The 20,210-nt window shown below is 27.0% G+C and overlaps 2 protein-coding genes across 2 annotated transcripts in view; one reads left to right on the top strand and one right to left on the bottom strand.

Annotated features, from left to right (window-relative positions):
- The window catches only part of LOC129960796 (zinc finger protein GLI3-like), a 121,078-nt gene extending 102,001 nt beyond the window's left edge, over nucleotides 1–19,077 (bottom strand). The window contains exon 1 of the mRNA XM_056074444.1: nucleotides 18,821–19,077. The gene's annotated coding sequence lies outside the window, so the exon portion shown is untranslated. The remainder of the gene's footprint in view (nucleotides 1–18,820) is intronic.
- Nucleotides 1–20,210, top strand: part of LOC129959832 (uncharacterized) — an 86,887-nt gene that overhangs the window by 29,701 nt on the left and 36,976 nt on the right. The gene's annotated exons all lie outside the window — the stretch shown is intronic.

The following is a 20,210-nucleotide window of genomic DNA, read 5'->3' as shown; positions in this document are numbered from 1 at the left end:
CAGAATGGAAAAACCGCGGGAACACGTTTCTCCTTTTCTATTATAAGTCGTACTTTTGAAACTCAAAGTAAATTGTCTTTGACTGTAATGAGGAAATTCGAAAAGAGCGCAATTGTAATCATGATGGATGAGTGGCCCGCGGATCTTCCCAGCAACTTAGTTTGCGCACAAAACAGCAGTTCTATCCAGTCAATTTGAAAGTTGAAAGACAGTAACGAAGGTTTCTAACAATCTTTGTGACCTGTGACTCACAGAACAAGGGTTATTTCATTTTAGAATTAGTAAGAATTCTACAGATTACTTTGTAGATTAAAGAAAAATATAGTTTTGTATTTTTTTTAAAATTATATTGATTTCCGTTTTTGAAATCTCAGTGAAGAATGAGGTAGAAAGCTAGAAAGACAGCATTTTTTTAAAATTTCGATGATTTTCCGTTTTATGGATTGAGAATGAGAAAACAAATGTTTCGACATCTTTCATTAACAAAAATTTATCTTGAAAATCTAAAATGAAATAAAAATATTTGTTAGTTTTAACCATTTTTGTGACCTGTGACTCACAGAACAGAGGTTATTGCATTTTAGAATAAGTAAGAATTCTACAGATTACTTTGTATATTAAAAAAATATTTTTTTTTGTATTTTTTTTAATTATATTGATTTTTTTTTTTTTTTTTGAAATGTCAGTGAAGAATGAGGTAGAAAGCTAAAAAGATTGTATTTAAAAAAAATAGATGATTTTCCATTTTATGCATTGTAAATGAAAAAATAAATGTTTCGACATTTTTCATTTAAAAAATTTACCTTAAAAATCTAAAATTAAATAGAAATATTTTTTAGCTTTAAAATGTGGTATGTTTAAACCTACCTCAAATTCCATACCACATTTTAAAGCTATTAAAATCAATAAATCCTGGTTTCCCGAATTTAAGGCCCCAACCAAACATAATTGAAAAAGTAAAAATTCTACAGGCTTTTTTGCAAATTACAGAAGTAAACTATAATGATGGCATTTTTAAAAACATGCTTTTATTTTTATATTTTGACAGGGTAGTGAAAAAGGAAAGAAATTTCCAAGCACTTTTTCTTAGACAAAAATTTATTTTTTAAAATTAAAGCCACATGGGAAATGGTTTATTTGATATTTTAGAATTGATTTCAAATAAATAAATTACAATAAATAAAATATATGTCGGTTGAAGTGCGATCATTTAAGAAGCTGTAGTCGTTAAAATCCAATAATCAGTTGTTCGAAGTTTCCATTTAATGAAAGAAAGATTATTTTAGCATATCCAAATGATATTTTATTTATTATTTTATGAAGATCCGAGACAGACAACACATGAGAAATGCAATGTGTGTGTTCACCGGCGATCTTAAAGTGAAATCTTAGGGTGGAAAAGGGGTCAGGGTTTGAGAATTCTGTTCACATATTTTATCATTTCGAAACGGAAATCCCTCATATAATGAATGATTGGGCAGCATTTTGGAGTTGGAAAATGTGAATATTCGGTTTATTATTAAATTGCATTGCTTTAATTGAATATCAATGGCTTTGATTTTTAATAAGTGGCATTCAGAAGAATTAATATTCAAAGCTTGGATAAATTTCATTTATAACATACATATTTTTAAAATGAAAGTTGTTTTTTTAATTTATTTATCCCAAATTATGCATACCAATTCCATAAAGCAAGGTTTCTTAAACTATGGATCTCAATCCAAATTAAGCCGTGAAAAACAGTATCAGTGTCATCTTTATTCGAATTTAATCTGAAGTATTAAATTAAATGTCTCAAATAAATCCAGTTGAACAGAATTTGTTTTTATGCTTATCATTATTCAAGGCTATTTATTTTATGTTTGTATTTTCGATTTTTTTTTTTCCATATATATAGTATGAAGTTAAGGGATTTTTTTTTTTTTTTTTCCCCTTTCAAGAAAATGTTCCGATAGAAAAATTTTAAAAGCTCTGTCATAAACTGTTCATTATCCGAAAGGTTTCCAAAGGAAACTATTCCAATTACGGTCCTTTGAAACTCTCCTGATTCATGTAATTCGAATACACTACTAACAAATATATTCACATAACTATTATTATTACATATTACCATGCATATATATCACTATAGAACAAATTATTTTATAACACATTAAATAAGTCTAAACTCGTTATTTTGGAAAATACTTGACTTGAAAGAAAAGTATTTGATTTTAATTCAAATTCATTCCGCATAGAGGATTAGGGAGAGTGTGTGGGGGATCTAATATGAAGTCCGGATGACATTGACTTTAAAAAAAAAAGTAATTTGAATCGTATTTCCATTCTAATCATGCGACTATTTAAACTGACACCACTCTGTTCAATTGAAAAATCACTTATCTTCTGCTTCTTCAGCAGAGTTTTCTTTTGTAATTTTTAAAATTAAATTTAACAAAACTTCTATTTTGCATATTTTTCTGAAACTTGATATGGTTCATAGTTAAAAGCAGGCCAATTTTTTATACTTTCTTTCATTTTGATATAATTTATGTCTTTTCTTATGAAAATATCTGTGAAGGAATCATATAATTCTGAAACCTGTTCATCTTTCGATGAAATTTATTCAGAATTGTTAGAAATTTCGAGTTCTGTTTATCTTAAACTCAATTTAAAATAGACATTCAAATTTTTTGTGTTAAACATGATTTAATTTTTAATTATATTGTTAGAAATCTTATGTCACATTTACAATTTTCAGAGAATTCAAGTTACAAGTAAATTATTATGATCAAATATACTTGTTGGCCGGTCCCTGGATCAAGTCGAAAGTGATACGAAATTTAATTTATAAATTATAATTCATTTTATTTCTTGTGGATAAAATTTTTTCTCGTTTAATCATCCGATAAATTTCATTAAGTTGTTCAAAATTCTTTGAAATTTGAAAACTGTTATACGTTAAACATAATTGAAACTTAGTGAATTAAGAACGATTTAATTCCTAATATGTTGTAGCAAACCTTATGCCATTTTAAGATTTTCATAGAATTCAAGTTATATTTCAATCATTAATATGATCAAATATACTACTTAACAGGCTACAATCGATGTGCAAGTCATATTTGATGCGAATGTTTAAATTTATAAATTATAATTCATTTCATTTCTTGTGGATAACATTTTTCTCGTTTAATCATCCGATAAATTTCATTAAGTTGTTCAAAATTCTTTGAAATTTGAAAACTGTTATATGTTAAACATAGTTGAAACTTAGTGAATTAAGAACGATTTAATTCCTAATATGTTGTAGCAAACCTTATGCCATTTTAAGATTTTCATAGAATTCAAGTTATATTTCAATCATTAATATGATCAAATATACTACTTAACAGGCTACAATCCATGTGCAAGTCAAGTGATGCGAATGTTTAATTGATAAATTATAATTACATTTTATTTCTTATGAATGATATTTTTTCTCAAAGAAAAAATTCAGGATATCTATTTAAGCAAAAGTTGACATCTAAAAAGTCGTAAAAGTTGGATTCTCAGAAACAATTAGTACAAATAACAACTAATGAAAGCTATAAAAATCTAGAAGAAAATTTCATTGGCTTGATCTTTATCATTACTGTTAGTTAGGAATGTTAAACATTTATAATTAATAATAAGAATGAATTCTGCGAATGCGTAATCGAATCATAGCGATCGAAAAGAGAAGGATTCGAACTGCTTTTCTTCGACAGGCATTCAATTCATTATCTTGGCTACAGTACAACACTAAGCGAAATTCTGAATTTAAGGACTTCTCTAACACTAAGCAATAAATTAAATTTACCCAAATAAGTACTTTCATGAATTGTAATAGTTTACATATAGTAAAAATAGAAAAAAGAAAGCCTTAAGACAACTAAAAAAATTCTATATGCCCAAGCCAATATATGAAAGCCACAATATGCTGATATAAAAATCAAATGTTACCATGTTACCCTAAGCAATAAAAAAATGAATAAAAAATCTTGATGCGAGTCGTTTTTAAAAAATTATTGAAAAGGCTGAGTTAAATCATTGTTTCACATATATACATATATCAGCATATTTTTTTATATAATATAAACTCAATCATCATACTAAAATTATTCCGTGCTGTTACATAAATAAAAAATATCATGCATATTTTTTTAAAAAAAATTAAGCTGAAAAGCAAGGAGGCGAATTTTTCACATAAAATTTTTCAATTGAAGTATTAAAACTCAGTAAGCTACATTTGCGCATTTTTATGTATTTTTTAAATATTCATTAGTTATCGTACAGTAAATAAATTAAGTCTTATATTGAATATTTGCCTAAATTATCAACCATACAAAGAAATGGTTTTTTCCTGGGAAGAAAAAAACCCAAAACCACTGTTTTCTGTTAATTACACTTTTAATGAGTAAGATATACCCAAAAGCCCGCTATAGTTTTAAATAAACTTAAACCATCCATTCATAAAATTTAAATTAATTGAAAATTAATTACATTTAATAAATTAACTCTATTATTTGAAATTAAAGCAATAAAAAATCGAATTATTTGTAAATTTTTTTTTAAAAAAAGGCAGGTTGTATTCATTTCGAATTTTTTGTAATTTTATTTCTTTATGAATACTCTGCTTAGTAAGGCTTGCTCCGCCCTATTATTTTAAACGAAACATGTCAAAAATTTTATTGTACTTCAAATTAAATCTATCCATATGTGAGAATAACAAGTACAGATTACAAATATGGCGAAAACAGTCGAAAAACAGAAAATCTTCAGAGTAAGTCGAGAAAAGGAGATTTTTGTTATTTATCACATTTCCTATGAACATCTTTGCATTAATAGTACAAGATTCAAATGATTTTTCTTTTCTTTTTCTTTTCTTTCTCCTCAACACTCTCTTTCCACCCCTTCAACTTTCCATTCTTATCTTCACTAAACGTTTGAAATTGAGTTCCGTAATCTAATCCGGCGAAACAGCCTCGGGTAAAACAGAATCGAAAGACAATACCAAGTAAAAAGTTAAACAGGGATTAATAAAAAGAAAAAGAACCAACTAGAATTTCATAAATAAGCTCCTGTAATTCAATATAGATTTTTGTCTCATATTTCTCTTTAAAAAAAAGTTAAAAGAAGCATTTCACATTATTATCTGCTACCTAGTGTTGAACTATGAAGCAGAAGCAAATTTACAGAAAAAGATAAGCAAGGATTTGTGGCAACCAAACTGGCGAATTTTCTACATTTTCCTATCTTTGATTTATATAACGAAAGTAGTAATGAAATGCAACTATTTTATGTCAATGAACACTAGAAGAAAAAAAGCATTTTCAAATAAGTTTATCGTTAAGAATGTTTAAGATTCAAAACGCCTATTGGTACATGATGGAATTTATTATTATTTTTTAAATTTTTGGATTACCTACCGTAGATAATAAAATGTATCCTTTACAAATACAGCAATTAAAATGCAAAATATATAGTTACCAGATGGAAGTTACTTCTCCCAACGTGAAAAAGCATTCGAGGTAGTTGAATGACCGTTATCGCAATAGCACGGAGATGGGAACTGAAGTTGAGTCCTAATGGTGATCATCACTCACAATACAACCCCTCCCGTAGGAGGTACGTCCCGTCTTGTAAATGGAGGCAATACGACCCCACAGCCTTAAAGTACTTATCCGGAAAGCGAAAACCAATTACCAGAAGCTTCTCAATCACAAATCTGAGATATTTCCTACATACGAAACGGCATGTGTAATATAAAGCATTTATTACACATGCCGTAAACAAGTAAAATATTTTTATAAAGCTACTTAACTTTGGCGACCAGTTGGTTCGTTGAGGATATTGGTCATATTTCATTTCATTTAAATTGGTTAGATATAACTTCCTGCCCATCAAACTACCAGAATTTAAGTTGTGTCATTTTAACTGTCTGTGTCTTAATATGTTCAGTTTATTGTGCACATAGATCTTTCTAATGGAGACTAATCTTATGACATCACAGCGTTATGAAAAACCTAAATGTCCGGTTTATCTGCCTTCTAACTTTCGTGGTACTGTAACTTTGCTTTTTTTATTAACTAATAAGTTAAACTACACAGATATTAGACAAAATTGTTTTTCTTTAGCTTTCGACAATGGAAGACAATCACGCAATTAAATAATTGATGAAAGAATGAAAATGATTTGAATTTCAGGACAACTATCTAATCTACTGCTGGAAATTAAGCAAAAGTTTAAAAAAATTGCAAAGATTTAAGAAAATTTTGCAGAATTTTTAAATTGGTTGGTATCATTAGAAAGAAATATTTTTAAATTTTGAAACGGCATGAAATTTATTTTTGAGCAATAAAGTTCTCGGAAGCTACTGTGAAGAAATGCCAAAACTCAGCTCAATTTTTAATTAATTAAAATTTTAAAAAACATCTCCGAGAGGAGCACTGCCATCTTCCAAGGCATATTATGTGCTAAATTTCGTAGTTGGAGGTAAAATGTTCTAACCAATAGAGCACCAGCACACACATATTCACTCCTACACGCATTTCTTTTTATGACTAATATATATACATATAGCATAATTATTGGAAAATATTAATGTAAATTACATTCGTAATTATTAGTACCTCTAAAAGTACCCAAGAATTAAAACATTTAATTGATAGTGTCGCTGTTTTTGTAGCAGCCAATTTGGCATATTTCTGTCTAATCTATTATCAATCTGAATAACTAAAATAGTCATGAAACGATATATTTTTACGCCACATGAATATTAGAAAAAAAGAAAGGAATAAGAAAATATTTTGACATAAATTTATCGTTATGAGTTTTTAAGGTTTTTACGATACTATCGGTACAAATGGAATTTAACTTTCTTTAAAATTGAGGGATCTGATATAGATAACCATGCTCTCCATGTAAATGAATGCAATATAGCCAAATTTTTTATTAGTAGCTCAATATTTCAGAGGAATGAAAATATAGATGTAATCGGATTTTAAATTTATCATCATGGAAACTCGACTGATACGAATCCTTTCATTTATACGAAAAATTCTATAAAATACGCTATAAAGAAACAATAAGATAATATTCGCATTTGCTAAACAGAAAATAGATTGAACATATGATAATCAATAAAAAATCTAGCAACAGTTTCGACGGTATAAATTAAGACAATTTCTTCGCGAATTATTATTTGCATAGAAATCGCAAAATTATGTAGATAGCCGCGAAATATTCCGTTTATACATTGTATCGTGTTTCCATCAGGCCAAATGCATTTGATTAGCGTGCACAAGAATTATGGTAGTGTCAGAATTTTGGCTAAAAGGTGAGGGTAGTATTACTCTGATGATCATAAAAAAGATATTTGATGTTTGTTATGCTTAAAAGTGTCTCTTCACAATCACGGAGGAAGATACGAAAGGAATGTTTTTCAACCTTTTTTTATTCGAACAGTCCTTGTAGTAGGTAGAATTTTCCATGGCGTCCTACTCCAAAAAATATTTTTTTCCAAGATAATCAATAATTTTTTGCATAGTTTAGGTAAAAATTATTAAAAAGAATTTTTGATCACATAAATAAATGTTGAATAGACTTTAACAAATATAATAATCAGTGCAATAGATGAGCTTGTTTATATCTACATATTTTTTGAAATCGTGGAATTAAATCAAACACAATAACATTAATTTTCTTTTCCATCTTGATCTTGATGCGATATTTTGAATTTGGGAGAGCAATAGCTAACAATCCAACATCTTGTGAGGAAATCGAGGTTCCCCAAAACATCTCTATTCGCACTTTTGAGCATTGGTATCTGTGTACAAGAGTATAAAATTATACTCTTACTTATTCGAGTAAATTATGTAGATTGCAGAAAATTATATTTATTCGAGTTTTATGAATTTGCCATTTTAAAAGTGATGCACATTTTAACATTTCTTCACATCAACAGTTTATATTTAATTATTTGATTTTTTTCTTTTTGTGAATTTCCGTTATGATCAAATTAAGCAGATAACAGAGAAATTTTTTATTCAGAGATTTTTCTTGCGTTTCATCAGGTCAGACGTCCTTGATAAGCGTGTACAAATTATACGTGTACAGTCTATATAAATATCACAATTTCTGATAATACTTTGATGATCATAAACAAAATGTTTGATTTTTTTTATAATAAATGGAGTTTTGTATCTATTGTTTCTCCAATACTTTTCGTTTTCTATTTCTTTCTTGCTTATGAAGTCAAAACTTTATTAAACATGAACTTTGAGCAATGCCTGTTATAAGATACAAGCTTTTCATACGGAACGAAACTGCAGTTTTCACTGCTCCTTATTTTTTGATTGGCAAAATTATAAATGAAGAGAAAGGTAATTTTAATTCTTTGATTTCTTTTGGAAATTAATGCTTCGAATTAAATTACTATTTCTAGTATAAGACTTATTACATTTTTTACTCTTTTTTACTTTTTTTCGGGAGTAAAAATATTTCAACAACCTATTTTCAAATGAGAAAGACAGTCGCGATGACGAATTTGAGAAATACATTAGAAAACGAGGCATTAATTAATGATAAATAAATAATATGGCTCCAGATTATATCTTTAAAATGATTTAAATTTATTACATTTACAAAACAACTATATACATACAAAGGATAAGCATTCATGTAAATATTTATTAGCAAAGTGTTTTTTATTTGTTAGAGGATTGATCATTTCTTAGCATCAGAGTTCAAACTAAATTGTCTCTATTTCACTCGTCCTACTGCTAGTGGTGTGTTAATGCGCATTTGAACACAAAAAGAAATTGAGCTTATAGTAGTTCAGAAAATTTCAATAAAGGATCTTAAGTCAAGAGTGTGTTTTTTTTAAATATCTTTTATTAGAAATTTTAAGAATCCGAAAGTAGCTGGCAATTCTATTTGGGGTACAAACCCAAATACAAAATGATCTGATTCTGTCAAAAGGATATGGTTTCGAATGTAAAAAATTTTAATTTGGAGAAAAGAAATATTAAGAATTTTTTATATACAAATTCTACAAAAGGTATATTTAGAAATAACATTTTATTGACATTGAAACTTTTATACAAAATTAAATTCATGTAAAGTCACCTTTATGAGAAAGAAAAAGGTAACTTTTTTGAAAAATATAAATTCTTTCATTTATATAATTTTTATAATGAGGAAGCGGCTTTTTTTTTTTCCTTTGAAAGAGAGAAAAGACTTTTAAGGGACAAATCTGTGAAACAAAAGGAATAAATATCTTAGACGAATTTCCACTTAAAAACTTAAAATCAAGGCGAATAACATTTATAATGAAATAATGGAAAGAAAATGAAAGATAAAATATATAAATAACTTACTTTTTTATTGGCCGTTTAAAGAAGTGATTAAAAGATGGAAATTCAAATAAAGATCATAAATAGATTGTAGTTATTTAAATAAAAAATAATAGCTTTTAGAACTTTAAAAAAATTAATGTTTCTAAATGAAAGTAACGTAAACAAAAAAAGTAAATGCATCGTATTGATGGAGGATTAAACACACGAGGAAATGATTCAAAAAATGATTTTCTGAATTTATTATGTTTAGTTTGTGTGTCACTTATTGCTGAAAGAGTGTATCAAGTGCCCATTTTGAAAAGTAGAAATATAAAATAAAAATGGAAAAGGTATTTTTATTTAGGAAACAAATCAGAATAATGTCAGCACCTTATAATAAAAAATTCTAAAAACTTTTCACGCGTCTACTAACAGAATCAACGGTATCAAGAATTTCCAGAGGATAATTTCTTTCCACAAAATTCAACTGTCAATAAGGTTTTTTTATTATTTCTAAATGAAGATAATAGTCATATTTAATGTGGAATAATCAAATCCATAAAAAAAAATTTGATCTTATTCAAAGAGTTTTAGTAAATTTGCACAACAGCAAAAGGGACTACCTCGAATAGATATCTATCTAGATGATATTTAAGTTGTTATCTACAACATTAAATAATTATGTAAATAACTTGCATTTATTTAATAAATCATTCCAATCCATTAATAACACAATTGTGTAAAAAGGCTTTTCAATTATTTTTTATAAATGGTTAACCATGTCAAAAAATAAATTTCAGTTCCTTTAATGAATTAATTTATTTTTATCATTCTGTAATTTATTTAACCAATCATTTAACGCTTTTGCATACAAAGTAAAGTTGAATCAAAGGCTTGCTTCAACCTGAATTCCCAAGTAAAATAATCAATGACAAGAATAAAAAATGTTGATTATTTCCAGGTTTCTGATATATGATCTAGGAATTCAATTATGTTTCGACGGCATTCCAGTCATTGTGATTTACATTGTATTTACTTAAAATGATATCGATATATTTAATTCATAATATCGAATCTTTACCGCTGCAGTTGAATTAAACTATTACAATTTAAATCATGCTTAGTAATGCTTAAAATTCTTAGTTTTAATTCATATTATCAATACGTGTTTTTAAGAGTGACTTTAAGAGTGACTCACTAAGAGTTTTAAGAGTGAATAAGTGATTTAAAAATGGAAACACAAAAACACTTACTAAACAAATAACACATTTTTACTGTAAAATTCCATACAGTTTACTTTCGCTTTTTCATAATAAGTTTGTAGGTTTTTGATAAACAATTCCCTAGATAGTAATACTAATATTCACTAATAATGTAATTACAAACTTAAATTGCTGTCGTCAAGTACTGACTGCAGATGAAGATTATTACATTCAAAAATCATCTCCATTGAGCATTGAATCCTCTTTATTGCTAGAAAAATTCAAACGAGCAAATAGTTTAAGAAATACTTTTGCTTCATAAATTATGGGCAGCACAATTAAACCATTCAGAGCATAGCAGCTGTCATTATGTGTTAATGATGCCCTCTTATGCTTCACTCGAATTTCACATATGAAACAATATTATCCAATAAAATTCAGTTTTTATTACATTGTTAGAATATTGAAATGCCATAATTACTCATTTATTTATTTCATATTCACTAAGATTAAAATTCAACTGATGAGAAACATATTTTACTAAAAGCTAAAGTTGCATTTGGGTATGTTTTCTGAATACTTTCATTTCAATCATATTTCTTTATTTATATTCTTTATTTCTTTATAAGCTTTATATCTACATGTATAAGGTTTATTCTACATATTTACGAACACAGCAACATTAGAATCTGCTTTATCCGCAACCTATTATTTTTTAAAATGTGATCTATATTTTAATTCAGTTTTAGTCAAATTATTCCGATGTTTATTTTGCCATGATTCCCATACTTGAATCTGAGCCGTAGTGTGCTCAAATAAAAATTTTAACTTCTTTTCTAAAGTTAAATTTATTTCGATGTGTTCATAATTTCAAGCTGATGACAAATTTAATCGTAGGATAAAATCTTATGACTCAATTCTATCTGATGATAATTCACAATTCATAATATTTCCAGCTACAAAAATAATCTTCCTTTATTATAAGATTCAATTTATGTTCAGGCTAAGATCAAATATATCATATGCTTTTCGAGGCAGTACATTTACAATTTAGATGTGATCAACCCTTACTAAGCTCCTACTATAAATTAGTTAAAACCATGCTTATTATATTCATAGATTACCATTCGATTATCTAATAATTTTTTTTAATGCAAAAAGGAAAACGTATTCGTTAAGTAGAAAAAAAATTATTATCCCGAAGTTATATATAAGCTGTCCCAAAGGAACTAATTGTCACTGATCCAGATGTTACCTATCAACGCTATCAAGTTATCAGTAACTATGTACGTATTTATCTCAATTCATTAATTACTAATAGAGTGGATTATGAAGGTAATTTTGATAAAGAAAAGCTTTCAAAAATTTTACTATCCATATTTATTTCATGAAAAAGTTTACAACAATTAACGCTATCGTTGTTAAAAAAAAGTTCGGGAATATTATAGAAATTGCATTATCTAGATTTATTTTGCGAAATAGTTTGCAGCAAATTTTGCTTTCGTTGTCCTTCATTAAAACATAGAATTTCTAATCAGACATCTGATGAGAAACAGCAGACATTTCTGTTTCTTCCCGAAATGCACAAAATAATTTTTGAAGACCAATTTTATGAATTAACAAGAAAAGGCAGATATGCGAGTTCAAAGTAGGACTCCTTGGCCTGCGATATGATGGTTTCGTACAGTGAAGAATTAAGATCTATTCCCTATTACTGGATTGCTCTTACCTATTCTATATATCATTCGGAGTACTTCTAATCTGAAAAAGCGTTTCCTATAAATGCTTCTGAAATGTCTCAGATCTGAATGTATATCAAGAATTATTATTTATTTCAGAATAAAACATTTAAAACAAACTTTCTTTATGTAAAACCCAGAATAAATGAACACAGAAGCAGTGAATAAAATTACCAATTTCTTGCCATTTCTTATTGTACAAACAGCAACAATAATTGTTTATTTATGGAAACATTATTTTTCAGTTCTTCAGAAAAAAGCTTTGGGTTCTTTAAAGTTTAAATATAAGTGATATTTTAAGGTATTGTAATTTAGAAATTGCGGATACGAATGTTTCAACTTACTAGCTTTTACTCTCTAGCATTTCTCATTTGAAATAATCTATTTGAGTAAAATGCAGAATAAAAAAACAGTAAATAAAATCATTCGTTTCAAGAGGGCAACTTATGGACCAACACAAAATAATTAAAAATCAATTTCAATAACAAAACAATAGAAAAACATTGTATTGCAAGAAAACGTTAGACGATCAATTACCGATCCAAAGGGGGGGGGTTTGGGGGGGGAGGAATTTTGAAAGAAGAATAATTTCCCATAACTACAAAAATTGTTAAAATTGTGAAATATATTCTAATATTTTACTTACTTAATGTTTTTTTTTTCATTTATCCAGAATAAAGTTTACATTTACACTTTGTTCATCGTGCTGTTTTAAATTCATTAACACATTCACATATTAAACAGCAATTTTAAGTTTTTAATCCTCATCCCTCCCTCCCAAGAGCAATAATGGTACACACAAAATAATATACGCCATTACTGACTTAACTGACATTACTTTTAGACTTTTTTTATAAACTTAAATATATTATTCATTACATACATTTCATTTGTTTGTTTTGAGTTCTCCTTAATAAAACATTTTGCTTAAAAGTAATATCCAAGATTGAAAAGCAAAATTTATTGAATGAAATTAAATCGGAACTTTCGAACCAATTGCAGCATTTTGATTTATATTTAACTGACTAATACCGAATTTCTAAAGTCAGATTATTGAGAAAAGCAAAAAAGGTTGTCAATATTTTATTAATGGCTTTTATAACAAGATTTAAATCCATAACTGATTTGTAAATTTATATTACAAAATAAACAATGAATTTAACATCACTCTATCCTTATAAAAATTAATAAAATATTCATTCAACACTATTTTTTCAATAAAATCTCTAATATTGCAACAATTCTCATGAATAACTTTTCATGATTCTTTCAATATTCGTAACATCTTCACATTATCACATACGCAAATTTTATTATAAAACATATTTAAGGTTAATGAAACACTACTGATTGCAAAAACCATTGTTAATAAAAATATTCCTTAGATTTTTATAACTGCTTTAAATAGCAAAACACCTTTAATTTAACTGATTTTAATCTTTTGACAATTTTTATAAGTCTTTTTAAAAAGCGCTTTTACCGCTTCTTGTTTTCACTTAGTCTTGGCGCAGCATAATTAAAAATTACTTTCGTGCCATAAAATCCAAATTCAATTCAGCTAATAAATATATATAAAAAAATTAATACGTGTTAAATGATAAGAGTTTCTACTCAGTTATAGGTATGAAAATCACCTGGCAATATGTAGTTTATTCATCAGGTACTAAAAAACATAAAATGGTCGTCGATAGCATACAATATCTTTGGCTACTACAGAGGATAATTAAAACCTATTCGAATTTCCTGTAAAATATACTAATTGGTTTCCAATTACTATAAACCAATTTAATTCGAATTTCATGATTCTATCAGGAAAATGCTATATCTTTACGCATTATGCTATACTGTATGCATTATGCTTGCATATTATATATGTAAGTTCTCTTGCATATTTTGCATATTCGAGACAACGCATTATAAATATATTTCCATAAAAATGAATTAAAAAATAGGATACCGGGAAAAGAAAAGATACGCAGGAGAGTTTTTGTGTCTATAATATGATTATATATTTAATGGTTTATTAAGGTTATTATAAAAAAAATTAATTTCTTTTGATATTTTTACAACATTATCAAGACAATGACATTAAGGGTTATTGCCTGTCTAATGAACAGAAGCTGCGTTTTTTGCATAAGTTTTTTTCAAATAAATAACTCGTTTATGGCCAGGATTTTATATTACATTTCGAAATTTTGTTAGCATGCTATGTTTTACAACTGTCATTTTTCCAAAATTATAAAAATTATTATTAATTATCCTTTACAGCACTGATAACAATTTATGATATCAAATCATGCTTTAGTGACTTTTATAATTAATTAAAATAATACAAAAGTTCATGTATTTGAAGCTTCATGCAATAACCAAATATATATATATATATATATGGAGAGAGAAAGAAAGAGATTTTATTTAATCCTTCAAATTTAATGAATAAGAATTGATATTTATGAAGTAAATCTAACTAAAAAACATTAGACTTAGTACTGAATATTGAAACTAACTTAATGTACCTAGGTAAGAAATACGTTATTTAAAAAAAATTAAATTAAATAAATATGTATTCACGATATATAATAAAAAAATATATTACTTTGGTATGAACTTTTACATAAATGAAAACAGGCATCAGAATCTTTTCCCCCTCCTTATAGTTAAGATATCAAAGTGTATTTTATTTACAACATTCTTTCAGACTGATAATAAAATAATACTTTTTTTGATAAGTTAATTTTTTTCTGAGGTAAAATTAAAAAAAAAACAGGATTAAGAAATATAAGGAAAATATTTAAATCCCAAAATATATTATTAATTTATACAATTTTGATTTTGTTTATTCAACTTTAACTAATCTAAGGTATTAAATTTTAAAAGTGGAATAAAAATTTCAATGAAAATTTGAATAATAAATGTTTCAACTTGGGATTAGGCTTATTCTTTCACTTCAGACTTACAACGAAACATTTATCGCGGATGCATAAAAAAAAAAACTTTATTCTTATATCATTTCACAAAGTATACAATAGTTGGATTTGTTTGACTTTTCATTTAAAGCAAAAACAAAGAGATTTCATTCAAATGTACATATTGTTGAACATTTTGAGGCAATTAATTTATTACTTACATTATGAAAACTACGTCCATATAATGAAAATATTATTAATATTTAACGGCCAAAAAAGTTTCGTTTATGAAATAGTTTGCCACAATTTCTAAAAAGACAATTTCAATGTCACTGTTTATGTATATATATAATTTCTACTTCTAAATTCTGGAAATATATATAAAAAAACAGTTAAATTTGTTGTAATAAAGTTTTCAGTCTTTAAAAGTTTTATAAGGTGTTTTTAATAGGTTTTGTTGATTTCAAACATTTAGAAATTTTTTTGGATACAAGTGCATGATTGGACGGCTAGATAATGCAGAAAGAACAACGAATTACGTTATTAATTTTTTTAGAAGAATTATTTCAATAAAATTTATTGTAAGATTATTTTTATCGCACTGAAATGATTACAAAACTTTTGGTAATTGGTTTTCAGATTCTAGCTTTTGCGTAACCATGAAAAAAAGGTATAAAATATCCGAATTTAGATTGGCGTCTATCAGCTCGTCAAATAATTTTTGATTTTCTGATTGCTCATTGTTATTTGTATAATGCATAATGTCTTGTAATTTGAACTGAAGCATAAATCATTCGCGCTTTCTTCAGGAACACAAGCGGTAAAAAGATTCTACCGGCATTTCACATGCTTTCTATGTTGTATTCCGAATTTACGACTAATGATTCACCGAAGACGAATATAAAATAAAGTAAATATCTAAAATATATAATAATTTCATGCATAAAAAAATATTTCTGTGTTACCGAGACTAAATTCATGATTTCCTTATTAAAAATATATACTATTTTTTCGGTGATAAATAGAATTTCAGTATTGGAGAATGCGGATCGCTCATTCCGCATTTGAAAATGTTTTTTCTACGATCATTTCAATAGATACAAATTGAAATTAAAAGAGGTATGAATTCAAAAAATTCATAAAACAGAAAGAAATACGGATTCTAGGTGAGAAAACGAAGCAATAGTTGAGTCTTCATGACACAACTAACGTTTATACTCGTATGTCAATCAGAATAGAGTAACTTGCAATGAATAATTCCATGCACTTGAGTATCCTATATTTTTTGAAAAATAATAGAGTTTATGCGAGGACTTCTGGAAAGGAAATCAACCCAAACAGGATGAGTCGTATGACAAAAAACAAAAAGAGGTAACTCCGTAAAAATTTGTAAAGCAGACGTAGAATATCAGATATTAAAAAGGTTTTACTTTCACCTAGTTATTTATTTGATCTGATATTTTTGTGTATGAAATGGTTTTTGGTGAAATTATGAATTAAACAGTGCATAAGTGATACTTCATATTTGTTTTAATTTTCGCTATTTTTACAGAAGAAACATATTTCATCAAACTTTGGTCCATTTCCATTAAGTTGCACGCAAAAATATTTCAAGTCTGTTTCATTTCAATCACGTCTTGTTGATTGGAAATTAAGTTTTCTTAGCAATATGCGATTCAAATTTTTACGTAACATCCGCATTTTTCTGTCTGCTTAAGCACATAACTCTAGTCTAAGTCCTCAGATTTCTAATTATAAAGGCTATACGCTTGTTCCTGTCTAGTCTTTCTTTTTCAAGAGAACAAACAATTTGAAATCATTTAATTAGAAACAATTCATAGATATCATGGAGATCAAGAAGCGATCAACAAAATTCTCCAGATTGTGAGTCAACAAAAAATAAAAATCTTCAAAGAAATAAACTTTAAATACTCAATTAGCTATAATCACAAAATCAAGGAATAGCAAAACGCAATAAAGTTTCTATTTATTTGAAGACATGTCTTTTATTTATTTTTGTTCTGCAATGCAGATATTTGACATACTTTTAAATAATTCATGAATTTCGATCAGATCTCAACAATATATTCGAATTTTATGTAAATCTTTCAAAAATTTTTGCTCGTCTATTTCTCTTTTGAGGCCATATTGTTATCTGTTTGTTCTGCGATGCAGACAATTTAGTATACTTCTGAATTAATGTAGTAAATCGACCAGAAAACAATAAATCCGAATGATTTGTAAGTAAATTAAAGAAAAATGAAATCAATCAAACACTGAATCGAACTCAACACAGAATTTGAAAGTTACAGATCTATCAGGCCAATTCAGACAACCAATCTCATACAATAAAAAATTACCCATTCCTAATATATTTAAACAAGAAAATAAAGGACAATTAATAATTTTTGTATAATAGCTCAATGCCTGTAATATTTTTTCACACTAACAGATTATTCTGATTTTCAGTACGCGAAAATACCTTTGTTTGCTCCCAGAAACAACTCAAAAAAATTTCGGTACAAAATTTTTTTATTAAAAAAATGCACAAAAATGAGACAAGATGGCAACCTTTGTTACAAAATAAATTAATTTAAGATTATTTTTTTAAATCATAATTTTTTTAATAAGTTTATTTTTTTTTAACAATGCCTGCTTCTTTTTAGTAGGCAACGATAGGACTTATAAAAAAGCTATCATTGAAATATCATGTCATGAGTGTTTTAAGTAAATTAATTTTATTTTGTTATTATTAATTTTGTTTTGTTATTATTATTAAAATAATATATTCAGCAGGCAAAATACAATTGTAATAATTTCATTTCCTCTTATATATTTATACTCATTCATTACCGGGATTTACAAAAGTGATCAGGTAAAATATTTTATACATATTATCCCTGGAGACGAAAAATGACGTGCAGGAATATATCTCTTTCAATTCAAAACAATCTAATATTTAAGAAAAAAATACTAGTATTTCGAACAAGAACAGTACAAGAATCGAATCAAATATCAAACACACGTTAATGAACATTTTATTGTAATTTTGTCTTGTTTTTGTGTGAAATATTGCTATTTTTTTCTTTAGATATTAGAATATTTCATTTCAACCGAAGAATTCTAATATTTAAGAAGAAAAAAATATCAATATTTCACACAAGAACAGTACAAAATACAAATCAAATACCAAACATTTGTTAATGAATATTTGATTTTGTTTCTTTGGAAGTATTACTGCTTTGAAATTTTAGAGCAAGCAATCACAAGAGAAAAAGAAATGAAATTCACACCTTTAGTTTATTATATAATTTTTACCGAGTTTATAAACTAATAGACTGCAGAATTTAAATGCAACAGCTTTGAAATCGTCAAAATGAAATTAATTTGAAAAATAGATTCTTTGAAACGATTTTAAAATTTTAATTTTCAAATAAAGGAAAATAGCTGAGCAGATTTAGAAACATATTGAGATTTGCAATTGTACGAATAATCAACATGATTTATTTAATGCTTATTTTACAATGAAAATATTGTATAAAATTAAGCATGAAAGTTTCACATTCCATTTTAGTAGCCAATTACATTAATTAAAAAATTATCATTTGATAAACAAAACGTGAAAAAGCACTCACCCAAATAATTAATCGCATATTTTCGTGTTGATATCTTAAAAATAAATGGGATCAGGATAGACTCCAAATCCAACACGACGAAATATCCATGCGAAAGTAATTACAGACAATTTTTTTCTCTTGCAAACTGTGACCAAAAGCAAAGCTCATAATCTACTTAGCAGCTATTTCGCGCATAGAAGTGTGACTGTAAGCATTTAAATCTTTCTTTACGAACCCGATGCAAACAAACTCTCGCTTCCCTCACTCCAAGTTGTCGTCGCACCGTTTTGCTTGTGAACAAAACACGGAGATTGAGTTGCAACTCGCAAGAAACTTTTGGCAGGGTTACCACATTGCTGCTTACTCGCCAAATTCTCTCGTTTTACCTATTCATCGAATTCGAGCGGGAGTTTCGAAGATTGAGTGGGTTGAAAGGTGAAATGAGAGAAAAAAAAGCAACAACTCATAAAGTGATTGTGAGGGAAAAGCTTTTTCGGCCTCATATATGCAATTTCACGCAGTATTTTTAAGTAGCCCTCGTTTTGCTGTTATTTATTTAAAAGAGAATTTTTAGTTATGACCACGAATTGAAATAAAAAGGTAATATGGGCATTTTCGATATGTAAAAGAAAATCTACAATTGCATTATTATAGTTCAGCTCAATTGTTGTTGTTGTTTTTTTAAATCGCATATTTCATGTTTCTTTTAATTTGCTTGCAAACCTGCATGAGATAAAGATGCATGCAAATAGTTCAAGTTTGAAATTTATTGGAATCAATCTATCGAGTTTCAGTTTTTCGAAATCATCTATAAGACAATCATAATAAATAATACAAGTTCATAGATATTTATTTATTGCTGCACGATGTGTAGATAAAATAATGCAATCTTGATAAACTACGAATTACACATCATTATCGGCAAGAAATTTTATAAATTAACTCATTCCAACAATGAAATATTGACCCATTCATTAAGTTTTGGCTCCCAAAGAGTGTGGGTACAGTTATGAATTTAAGTGAAATATTGTTCTATCCATTGCTAAAAATTAATATTTCAAAATGAGAAATTTTTTAATAATATCTATGATTACTTTTTAACAAAACTTCATTAAATATTTTAAGAATATATGTATATATATAATGTAAGCGCAATTTTTGAAGCAGAAAGTAGTTTCGAAGACAGTGAAGAGACTTTCGATTTTTTTTTTTTTTTTTTTTTTGTCGTTTTATTTCATTCCGTTTTTTTTTTATTTTTATTTTTTTTATTTCTTTTTCTTTTTTTCTTTTTTTTGGTTTCGGTTTAGTTTTATGGCGCAAGAGCTATCTGTGGCCATACTGCGCCAAGCATATGGTTTGACATCAGGCCATATTAAAATAGACTTATTAGCAAAAGAATAAAAATATT

This window comes from Argiope bruennichi, chromosome X2 (assembly GCF_947563725.1).
Source record: "Argiope bruennichi chromosome X2, qqArgBrue1.1, whole genome shotgun sequence".
NCBI classification, from domain to species: Eukaryota; Metazoa; Arthropoda; class Arachnida; order Araneae; family Araneidae; genus Argiope; species Argiope bruennichi.
The sequence above is the reverse complement of the archived record's forward strand: the minus strand, read 5'-3'. Positions and strand labels throughout refer to the sequence as shown.